The following is a 12,895-nucleotide window of genomic DNA, read 5'->3' on the forward strand; positions in this document are numbered from 1 at the left end:
GATGAACCCGACATACAGGTAGCATCTACACCAGAAACAGTAGCATCGGAAGCTGATGAACCAACCGACGACAGGGGGACAGAATCGCCTCTGCACCAAGAGCAAGACACTCAGGAAAGGCGCTATCCAGAAAGGATCAGGAAGCCGCCCCAAAGACTGAATTTATAAATGGACTATTTTCAGTTAATGTTGCATGTTAAAAGTGTTAACTGTTAAATGAATGTTATGGTACTGTTAATCGAAAAGGGGAGGAATTGTAGTGTATGTATCTTTAAGGGGAGAACTACTTTTTACAGCTCCTGTATACTGTAGTACCGGCAGTGACCACACCTGTATATAAACCCTGAGTAGGGATCTGTACTGTTAGTTTTAGAGTAACCCTCATCCAGTAAACACCTGTTGACTGTTCCTCTGCAGTCTCTGTCTATTTATTGAAGGACACCATACATCAAGATTCATGGATTTAACAGAGATGAGGAGGAATTTCTTCGCCCAGAGAGTGGTGAACCTGTGGAATTCTTTACCACAGAAGGCAGTTGAGGCCAATTCATTAAATATATTCAAGAAGGAGTTAGATATATTTCTTAAGGCTAAAGGGATCAAGGGATATGGGGAGAAAGCAGGGACAAGGTACTGAATTTGGATGATCAGCCATGATCTCATTGAATGGCAGAGCTGGCTTGAGGGGCCGAATGGCCTACTGCTGTTCCTATCTTCTATGTTTCTATACAGCACTTGGTGCACCCCTCCCAAAAATTCATTTTAGAAAACTTACCAGTGCAGTTTCCGAAGGGGCCTCCAGCAACCCCTTAAGGTCTGCTGGTCTGGCTGCTCCACATCCAGTATTGATGGGCAGAGACTGCCCACGGCACACCACCCATCGATACCTGAACATTATGTTGGGGGTCCTACAACTGGCGTAAGGCTCTGATTTAAACATTGAAATAAAGCTCCCACCTGCTGCGGGCTGGGTCGCAAGCCGTCCACTTTGGGATGGAACACCTGACCGTTTTGTTTTTACAATTTTCAGCCAGCTATCACTCCCCTCGTTCAGCATGAATGGAGTCCTACGTAGAAGAAAGCGGCCCCCATTGCGTACCAGGTTAGTGGATTTCTGTCTTATACCCATGAAAACACTGACACAGGGTGGGCAACCAAACAACAATACTCTCAGATTGTCGATACTGTCAGCTGTGGCTCAGTTGGTAGCACCCTCGCCTCTGGCCTGTGGTGTCAGAAGGTTGTGGGTTCACAGTCCTACTCCACTGAGACTTGAGCACAAAAATCTAGGCTGACACTCCAGTGCAGTGCTGAGGGAGTGCTGCACTGTCGGAGGTGCCATCTTTCGGATGAGATGTTAAATCCGAGGCCTCGTCTGCCCTCTCAAAGATCCCATGGCACTATTTCGAAGAAGAGCAGGGCAGTTCTCCCCAGTGTCCTGGCCAATATTTATTCCTCAATCAACATCACTAAAACAGATTATCTGGTCATTATCACATTGCTGTTTGTGGGAGCTTGCTGTGAGCAAATTGGCTTCGCTGTTTCCTACATTACAACAGTGACTAAACTTCAAAAAGTATTTCATTGGATGTAAAGCACTTTCGGACGTCCGGTGGTTGTGAAAGGCACTATATAAACATTCAGACTTGGGCTGATAAGTGGCAGATAACATTCACGACACAGAAGTGCCAGGCAATGACTATCTCCAACAAGCGAGAGTCCAACCACAACCCCTTGACATTCAAAGGCATTACCATTGCCGAATCCCCCACCATCAACATCCTCAGGGTTACCATTGACCAGAAACTTAAATGGACCAGCCACATAAATACTGTGGCAACAAGAGTAGGTCAGAGGCTAGGTATTCTGCAGTGAGTGTCTCACCTCCTGACTCGCCAAAGTCTTTCCACCATCTACAAGGCACAAGTAAGGAGTGTGATGGAATACTCTCCACTTGCCTGGATGAGTGCAGCTCCAACAACACTCAAGAAGGACAAAGCAGCCCGCTTGATTGGCACCCCATCCACCACCTTAAACTCCCTCCACCACCAGCATACCGTGGCTGCAGCGTGTACCATCTACAAGATGCACTGCAGCAACTCGCCAAGGCTTCTTTGGCAGCACCTCCCAAACCCGTGACCTCTTCCACCTAGAAGGACAAGGGCAACAGGTGCATGGGAACACCACCACCTCCAAGTTCCCTCCAAGTCACACACCATCCTGACTTGGAAATATATTGGCCATTCCTTCATCGTCGCTGGGTCAAAATCCTGGAACTCCCTCTCTAACAGCACTGTGGGAGCACCTTCACCACACAGACTGCAGCGGTTCAAGAAGGCAGCTCACCACCACCTTCTCAAGGGCAACAAGAACGGGCAATAAATGCTGGCCTTGCCAGCGTCGCCCACATCCCATAAAACAATTTTTTTTTTAAATGCAAGTATTTCGTTCAGATCACTCACATAAATTTCTTCTAATCCTGTTTCAGCCTGAATTTCTTTCCAGCTAAATCTTCCCTTCTCCCCAGACTATTCGGTATAATCCAACATCAAGTACATAAGAACCAGCAAGACAACTGTATTTTGAAATTATCTAAAATATACACACTGTTACATTAACTGCTTCCAAGGATAATAAATCAGAAATATTATGTGCATTCTGAGATTCAATACAACTCCCGGCCCTGTATGATTTTTATTTTCATGGTCTATTTTTGATTCCTGTCCCCCACCTCCCCATAACTCTCATCTTCTGCTATCATGATCAATCAGCTGGGAGATCAGGCCGGAGGAACTGCAGGCATTCTAACATCTTTGATCTGCTGTTCTGCATCTCCATTTTTTAAAAAAAAGAGTCTAATTAACATTGCAAGGAAATAGCTGGCAGCCTCCTTTGCTCTCTACAACCAAATCAACAACAAATTAAGAGGAAAGTTCGAAGAGCTATGGAACTTAACATCCGACTAACTAAATACTTTAAATTTACATATCAAAGAGATTCGCTGAACCTACCACCTTATTTAAATAAAAACCGCAAAGACAAAATGCCAGACCTGCTGCTGCGGAAGCACTTGTAATCAATTTATGTTGTCTTTACATTCCACCCGCTGAGAGAGTACTGACAGTCTTTCAGCAGCAATGAAATAGACACTTGTGATTTTTTTTCTCAGGATCTCCTGCATCCGCAGTATTTGGCTTTTGTAATCGGGATTTTACTGCCTATTCTTTCTGCTGCAGAGCAGTAGACGGATGGGTCAGACTTCCACGCGGCTTGACTCAACCGCATACGCAGAATGGGATGAAGAAAAGCAACAATTTTGTGAGACATGCCCCATGTCCAGCGCCGTATGTTTCCACAGGAAAATAAAGTCGGGCAGGATGCAAATTGCACAACCGATTCGCGATCGCTCATCTTGCGCGACCGCCCAAGACCAATTTCACCCTGTTGGGCTTTTTGTGTTTGAGATTGGTGCTGATTATTATCTATATATATAAAAGGATCCGTCCATCTGTATGTCTGTCTGTCTGTATGTCTGTCTGTCTGTATGTCTGTCTGCCTGTATGTCTGTCTGTCCGCTATACACTCAAAAGTTATAGAGCGTACCTACACATATGTTATATCAAAAGAAAGCTTATGATTAGGGGAGTCTCATAGGCATATTTACTTTTTGGTCAGACGAAAATTGTTCGGACAGTATACAAAAAACGTTCAAACATCCGCTCATTAGCGGTTGACCAATCCTACCGCTCATTACCATTGAGTGATGTGATGGTTGACCAATCCTACAGTTCGGTGACCTGATGGTTGACCAATCGGTGCATCATGGGGGCCGTTTCATTCCGTGTGTGGGTGGGACCTAATCCTGCAGCCTCCCGAAACATTGCCGCCATTTTTTTCACTGCTTTTACTCAACAGCGAGCGGGGCAGCTGCGGCGGCCCGCCGGAGCAGGAGGTGAGTTGCGGTCACTCGGGCCGGGCCTGACAACCGCTCGGCCCAAGACACAGAGCGGGGGAGCGGCAGCGGCCGGCCATCAACCGCGCGGCCCTGTAAACTGCTGTTTTACAAAAAAGCCTTGGCAACGCCGCCCCCCCCTCACCCAGCTAGTATTCTATAATCCTATTAGTTCTAGAAATAGTTTACTGCTAACCGCAAATAAAGATTATAAATGGCAGCACAGGCTGTGTGTCGGGACTGTAGTACATGGGAATTTGTGAACAGTGAGACTTTTCCCAGTTGACCACACCTGTAGGAAATGTCTCTGTCTTGAGACACTCTAGTTCAGAGTCATTGAGCTGGATTCTGAGCTAAGACCCTCTGACACATAAGGGATGGGTAATAATTTCTGGATAATTACAGTGTGGACAATTGTCCTCCTTGTGATAGTCAATCAGTTTAATCATGTTCAGTGTTCTGTGAAGAAGCAAATATGGTTTGCTTTACTGAGGGAGTGCTGCGCTGTCGGATGAGACATTAAACCGAGGCCCTGTCTGCTCTCTCAGGTGGACATAAAAGATCCCATGGCACTATTTCAAATAAGAGCAGGGGAGTTATCCCCGGTATTCTGGCCGATATTTATCCCTCAATCAACATTAATAAAAAACAGATTACCTGGTCATTATCACATTGCTGTTTGTGGGACCCTGCTGTACGCAAATTGGCTGCTGCGTTTCTTACATTACAACAGTGACTACACTTCAAAAGGTACTTCATTGGCTGTGTAGGGGGTTTCTCTTGCTCGTTCTGGTCTCCTACCAGGCTTCGTGCAATAATTACCCTTGAGTGGTTCGACCCACTCTCCCCTACGGTTCTAGACCTTGGACTTAGGTGCAGGGAACTGTAGTGCAGAGAAAAACTCAATAGACCAGGTTGAATAGCACAAAATGGATGCTTTTATTATTAAACAGTTTGCAGCATTATAAAATACATGTCATAAGCACAAATTAAAGCAACTACAAGCATGCACATATCTATAAACTTAATTCCATGGGAATGGGAAACACACGGCACATCGAAAAAGGGGAAACACATTACGATTACCCTTACCCCCTCCCCCAGACCTAGACTAAGTTTCGACCTGAGGAACTCGGAATCATGCTCACCACTTTCAGACTCGCAAAAGAGGGGGTTCGCAGCCTTTTGGTACAGCTTTCCGTCATCACGTGGATTTGGAAACTTCTGGCGCAGCTTGTTTTTCTCTCTCTCAGGCGATGAGGCAGTGGACACAGCCTCGATGAGCGCTCGTCATGACTGAATCCGTTAAAAGGTTGTTGAAGAACTGGATGTCCATGGGAGAGTCCGAGAGTTTCTGGCCGAATGGTATGTCGAGGCCCTGACTGGCTAGGCCCGGAATGTCCCTTTTATCCGGCCTGGATCGTCGGTTTTCCTGAGGGTGTCTTCTTCTTCGGCCTGGGTCATCGATGATCTCCCGACAAAAGTACCCGGGCCACCCTCCTTCGTCTTCCCGTCGTGGTCGAGCCTTGCCTGGCCGAGCTGGCTTCCCAGCCAAAGTCTTCTCGTCGTCACCGAAGTTACGAATTGTACCGAAGAAGTGAATCGTCCTACGAGTGAAGTGTAGCCGTCGAGGTGAAGCGTTGCCCTGATGGACCTTTCAAATCCATAGTTATACCCTTTTGGGACAGTCTTATCTTCGCCAGATCATAGTCCAGTCTTTGTAATATTTTTGGCGGGCAGAAATCTCTGCAGGGGCGCTTTGTCTTGTAACGGGGGCCGGTGATAGCTTAACTGGCCTTCCTGGCCGATAATGTCTTTTACTTTGTCACCGTAACTCGGTTCGCATATTGATCGGTCTGGAGATTGCCCTTGATGGCTGTTAAACGGTCTTTCCTTTGTACAGTAAATGGGTTTAAGTGTTCATTCAATTGTCCGCCCATTTCTTGATGGGCCCCATCCTGTTACCTGAAGCTGTTTTGTACTTATAATCCAATTAATATGTATGCTCAGTTCCCTGAGTTTCGGTTTCCCGATACTGGCCTTCGCGGGCTTACTGTCCTCAATCCACAAGCCTGTCTGGCTTGCAGTAACAGAAATCAAATGGTCCCAGAAACTGATCACGAGGTCCGGCGGCCATTTTGTATGCCCCTTTTTATCAAAGGTTTTTCTGTATAAGCTTCTTTTGGTCAATAAAGCTGTATTATTAATCCTGTTTTCTTGCGTGATTAGTTAATGAAAATTTTCGAATCTTGCAGTCCCCCCTGTGATACTGATAGCTTGCTTACAGTATCAATAATCCTTGGTGAGCAAATTTTCCCTGATTCCCCACATCCAAACATTCCTGATAATTAACTATCTATGACCCCCACGACACATGCAGTTCCCATTTCAGAAAATTACCTTGTGTACAGTTGGACAATCATAGGCAGTATTATCTTAAACTATAACACATTCATCTTTCAGATGTGAAGGGGCCAATGCTCCTTGCACCACCTGCATACACCTTTTATTAATCAAAAAAACAAAACTTCACCAACGGCTATAACATTACAGTATTCACACACTTAAATCATGCAGTGGCTGAAATCCAAAAATGGAGGGACGCTTTAACTTTTAATACTAGCCGCTTACACTGGGGTGTCCTCTTCCCCCACTTGTATATAGCGTTCTCTCCATTCTCCTGTGTTCTCGTGCCTCTGGAGGCGTTTGCCTCTCTTGCAATGCACGAACAATAAAAATATTACAATTACAACCTGACACACTGCTAGGATATGGGATGCTATTCTAATCCAGGCCGGGATCTCTATATTGGTGAACAGGTCCCACCATGGTGGGGTGACTATGTCCAATATGTCTTTCCCTATCTCTATTGTCTTCTGCTCCAGTGTGTAGAAATGTTTCTGTGAAACTATAACGGCTTTTAAAATCTTGGTGAGGTGTTCGGGGAGAGGGGGAATGACATATTCGAAATGCGCGATGAATCGCTGCAAGTCCGTGAAATTCTCTTTTACAGTGAGGTGAACGGTGGAGGGTGCAGGAATGGGGATAATCCGTTGTTGTGCCACTTGAACTTCAGCCCTGGGTTTGAAACAGAAACTGCTGTCACCGACCGGACACCACTCGTGCTGTCCGTGGCGGTAGTGAGGCGCTGCAGTGGTGACACAGTATGTCCCACCTCCGATATATGCCACCTGCGGGGGCACATGGTCCTTTGCCATTGCCTCCATGGTGCAATTTATCGGCTTCGTGCTAGCGGCTCTGAACCCGCACTGTGGCTTCAAAAAAGCATTCAAATGCTGGGGGCACAGGATGAGGTGTGCTCCCCGGCTACGACACCCCGAGAGGTCGGTGCCTGTCATCGTACGCTCCCATCTGATGACATAAGGCGGGACCACTGCGTAACGAATGTGCGCACCCCCCTAAATGACTCCAATGTTCTCCACCCTGTATACCGGGGCGGGCTTTGCTGTGGGACCCAACACCGGCATCCTTACCACTATTCCCATGATAGTGTGGTTTGAGCGTCCGCAGTCCACTGGGACTGGGTACGCTTCTGCAGCTAGTCTGAGCTGGCACGGACTTAATGCATTCTCAAAAGGGTGGAGCGCTTGCAAGTGCTTGTTGCTGATCCAGGACAGGACCAAACCTTGTTTTAAATCCTCCAGATTACTGCGGCCCTCGCCCAGTAACCACGCCCCGTATAGCACACAAGCCTCGTTCTGCGCAGCCTGATCGGACGCATTCCATTCCTCCTTAATGAGCGCATTTACCGTCCTAGCGTGTTTCTCCAGCTCAGCAATTATTTCCTTTAAGTGTAGTGTCATGGCTTGGTCTTCATGCAGCTCAGAACCCACTACCTTATTTTCACTTGTCAGTATGTTCCTTAACTGGGTTTTTAAACCATTGATCTCTGTCTGCAGCTCCACGTTGTCTAGAGCGTTGACAACAGACGTCCCGGTGTTAAAAGCGGTGAAAATGTCATTTACAGTACCCCTTCTTTGCCTTCCTATCCGATCCAAAACTTCCTGTGGTGTGGTGTATAATTTGGCCTTGTCGATGTCGGCAAAGTCAAACTCGTAAAATTGTCTGAACATTCGGGTTAACAGTACCTGGTACAACTGTTCCGTTTCCCTGGGACACCACTCAGGCAATTGTACCTCAGTGAGGTTTAAAATCACTGAGGCCACCGCGTAGTGTACCCCTTGGTACAGCACCTGACCGGTGGGTACCAATACTAGACCATTCCCGGGTCCCTTTGTGGTGGTGGGGCACCCTTCCTTCCGGGCCAGCGCTACCGGAATCGTGGGCAGGGGCTTTCGTGGGCGGGTGATGAGTTCAGTGGCGTTTACTGGAATCGGGGAGTATGGGGCTCCGTACGCCCGAGTGCTGACATCCCATCTCATCCCCTTTCCTTCATCTTGCCACTGCCTCTGGAAAAAGATGGATACGCCCTTGGGGCAGACGCATTTCGAACCCCACATACAGACATATATTCCTTCATCTGGTTCCCACCATTTGTCCCAACACACACGTAATTGTCCGTGAGTCCCCGTAATTGTCCGATGGGTATTGTTACCCAGCCGCTCCCACTCGATAGTAGAGTTCTTCATGTCCTTTCCCAGCTTTCGCAGCCACCACCATCGACTTAGTGGTACGTTCCCATTACATACCAAACAGATCCTCCTTCCCACGGTAACGCTGACTCTGGGTGCAAGGATCCTCACCCAAGGGCACGATAATGAAGTCTCTTGGTAGGCAAAACCAAAATTGCTGGAGTATTCCGTAGAATTCGTCCCCAGCCATCCTGGCCATCGCCCTTGGTGGAAGTAGGTGGCGGTTTCGTCAACCTCTCACTCCCCCGTCCCATCCGTTGCGATGGGGGCTGTGTCCCCGGAACATCCGAACACGATGACGTCCTTGGTGCAGCCCCGATAGGCCAGCCCGCACCCGATCGCCGCGAGCATCACGAGAATCCTCTCCATCGTATCCCTGGTTTCTGTAATCGATTAGATGATGTAGCCAGGCTCCCAACAGGTGCTGGCTTAATTAAACGGACGCGCGGATCCCTTGACCCCGCTTCCAAACAACCACACATACTGGGCAGACTTTGAAAACTATCTTTTAAACACTCCATCATCTTAAACTTTACACGCCTTAAACTATCATTACAATTACCTAACTTAACTTATCATTACCTAACACCTATGTACAGCGCCGCCCTCCTTCGGGCAGCCTACCTAATTCCTGTGAGGGCTGCAGCGCGCCGCTTCCTGTGGCGGGGCTGCACTGACCTTCGGCTTTGATCCCCCGCAGCCGGTCGCTGCTGAACGGGAATTGTGCCTTTCTCGGGCTGCTCTGTACCGAGGTTGGGGAAGATAGGGAGAATTGGGCCATTGCTTTCTGGGCTGGGGCGTTCGAGTCGACCTACGAGGGGCTGCCTTGGGTGAGGCTCCCAGGGGTGACGGACCGGGGGTTGGGACTTTCACCGTCACAGCCTGTGGTTCCACCACAGCTGCCAGCTCCGGCTCCCTTCCCCCAGGCTCCGCCCCCCCGGGGCCGGGATTTGTGGCATCCGACTCCACCTCACCTGTCCCTACAGGTAGTGAGTCTCCGCCCCCAATCCCTACCTCCCCTAAGCTTGAGTCGAGGGTGGGATCTTCGTCCTCTGACTCATCCTCCTCCGTGATCGGGTCAAGGGCGGGGCCGAGCCGTTCGGGCTCCTCCTCGTCTGAATCCCAAATCAGAGGGGAGATCTCCCACTCCAATGGGATGACTCCTCCCTTCACGCAGGCCACTGTTCCAGCCTGTGTGGTCTGTGACCCTGTCGCAGGCTGAGGATTTTTGTCCTCAGACCTGGCCACTGTTGTTTGCCCTTGTGCACCCGACTTAAACAGTTTGCACTGGTTAATGTGAAACCATTTAGTACGTCGGGGCACCTTCACTGCATAAACCATGGGGCTGGCCTTGTCTACAATGCTGTAAGGCCCCATGTACAGTGGTTCAAAACTCCCCACCCGGGCATAGTTCCTAACCATGACCTGGTTTCCGACTTCCCACTCTTGTTGCTTACGAGGTTCCAGCAACAGTCGGTTCCCCTGATGCTGTCTCCCCATGTTCCCAGCCGCCTGCCCATAAATCTGCTTCAGGCGCTCCAAAAGGGTTTGGACGAACTTGTCTTGCCTCACCTCTTGGAGCTGGCCCTCAGTGAGCACCGGGGCTAGTACATGGGTGGGTGTTCGCATGATCCTTCCAGCCATTAATTCGTGCGGGGAGTACCCCGTACTTTTGGACTGGCTGGCCCGGATCCCCATGTGGACTAAAGGCAGGACCTCCGCCCATTTCTGGGGCGAGCCCATTGTCTCTTTCCTCAGCTTTTCCTTGAGGGTCCGGTTCATGCGTTCAACAATCCCGGATGACTGGGGATTGTACGCTACGTGCCACTTCCCTTCAATGCCCAAGAGCATGAGGGTGTTCTGCATCACTTGACCGGTGAACTGACTCCCATGGTCGGACTCAACAAAACGGGGGAGTCCCCACCGTGAGAACACTTCCCGGATCAAGATCTTGGCAGTACCCAGCGCCGTAGCTGTTCTGCATGGGAAAGCTTCTACCCATTTGGTGAACACATCCACCAGGACAAGGCAATACTTATAGCCGCCCTGGGCGGCGGGCAGGGGCCCTATGTAGTCGACCTGAATCGATTGCCATGGTCCCTCTACCCTCCTGATGTGCCCCATGGGCACCTTCCTTTTCTGGGGGTCTGGGTTGTTTGCAGCGCACACAAGACAGCTCGCGCAGAACTCGCGGACATCGTCTGGACGGTTTTTAGGTCTAGGGGTGGTGTCACCCCTGTGTTCCCTGGAGTCCCCTCCCTGCCTCGGATCGCCGCCATGGGTCCGGGTCCATAGGGGTCCCAGAAAATGCCGTTGCGGGCACCCTCCCTGACTAGCGCATCCGCCTGCTGGTTGCCCTGACTGCGGGGTTCTGTGGTGGAATGAGCCTTCACCTTGTGGATGAACACCTCCCCTTCCTCCCCCACAGCTGCCAGGATCTTTTCCAGCAAGGGCTTAACTGTTAAAGGCCGTCCGTCCGCGGAGGTATATCCGTGGCGGGACCAGATGGCGAGGTATTCCGTACACGAATTGCACGTGAACATGCTGTCCGAGCAAATCGTGTATGGGGTTGGGAAGATCTCGGGGTGGGTAACCACGTACGCCACCGCGGACAGTTCAGCTTGCTGTGCGCTCATAGTGCTGGGGAGCTTAATTGCCAAGGCAATGTTTGCCGTAGGGTCATAAACTCCACACCCTGTGAGTCGTTCGCCAGCAGATACCGTGCTGGAACCGTCTACATAGATCTCGCGGCCTGTGGGGTGTATCCCGGCCCGTAAACCTATGTTAACCTCCCATACCCCTTCGACGGAACACCGATGGGCTGTTCCGGGATATACCATGTTGGCTGCGAGCTTTGGCTCGCAGAGACCTTTAACTTTGAGATCCATCTGGGAAAGGAGGAGGGTCCAGCGCGCAATCCGAGCGCTGCTTACAGTCCCATCCTTAATCCTTCCATCCAGAAGCATCTTTGTGGGGGTGTGATGGGTGAGGAGGGTGATGGGAGAGGTTCCTGTGAAGATCACTGATCTGTTCACAGCCTAATGCGTGGCCAGGAGATGCCGTTCGCAATTGGAAAAACTCCTCTCCACATCCGTAAGCACCCTGGAGGAATAGGCCACTAGTCTCAGCTTGCCGTGTCGCTCCTGGAGCAGCACGGCGCTCAGGCTGTCCCCACTAGCGGCCACCTCCAGAAAAAACTCCTCCCCCCCCTATCTATGGCCCCTAGGGCTGGCGCGGTCTGCAGATCCCTTTTCAACTTCTCGAATGCTGCCTGACACCCCTCATCCCAAGACCACTCGACTCCCTTGTGTAAGAGTCGGAGTAGCGGGGCTGCTGTGGCTGCATAGTCCTCGATGAAATCCCTGCAGTACCCGGTCAACCCCAAAAAGGACCTTACACCCGTTACTGTGTTAGGGATCGGTAGATCTTGCACCGATTCCCGTCTAGCCTTATCTATGGCTCTTTCTCCAGCGCGGATGGCCAGACCCAGGAATTTCACCTCCTGCTGGCCGATCTGTGCTTTCTTTGGGTTTACTTTAAAACCCTTTCTTTCCAGCAGCTCCAATAACTCGGCTAATAGTGGGCCGTGCTCCTCCCTTGAGTCCGTGAACAGGAGCAAGTCGTCCACATACTGTACTATCTGATTGGGCTGGCTAAATTCTTTTAAACTTCCCGCCATGCATTGATGGAAAATGCTGGGGCTGTTGTGAAAACCCTGTGGCAAGCAGTTCCAGGTGTACTGTTGTCCTTTAAAAGTAAAGGCAAACTTGTACTGATCCTCCCGCCGCAGTGGAATGGACCAGAAACCGTTCGAGATATCCAGCACCGTGAACGTGGTCGCGGATGCTGGAATACTCCCTATTAGGTCGGCAACTGCTGCTACCGTGGGCACGCAGGCTGGGATGTTACTGTTGAGGACTCTATAGTCCACCGTGGCCCTCCACGAATTGTCCGGCTTCTTTACCGGCCATAATGGGGAGTTCACGTGAGTGGCTATTGGTCTCAACACGCCCTGCTGCACCAAGGAAGATATTGCTGTCTCCATGTCGGGTTCTGCCTCCTTGGGGAAGTTATACTGCTTTTGGGGCCGGATCATGGGGTCCCCGTCTACGCTGACCTCAAACCCGGTGACCCTCCCACAGTCGTGCTTGTGGGTGGCAAACGCGGTCAGATTGTACGACACAAACGCTTGCAAGTCCATTGGGACGTCCGCGACCAGATGTCTGAGGTCGTAACCCCCTGACGGCTTCATGGTGCACAGGGTCCCCTTTTTATCCTTTCCTGGGATCACAACTACCTTACCTAACCCATTCTCGGCTCCCCAGAGACA

This window comes from Somniosus microcephalus, chromosome 5, assembly GCF_052327205.1.
Source record: "Somniosus microcephalus isolate GS21.2 chromosome 5, FLI_Smic_1.0, whole genome shotgun sequence".
NCBI lineage: Eukaryota > Metazoa > Chordata > Chondrichthyes > Squaliformes > Somniosidae > Somniosus > Somniosus microcephalus.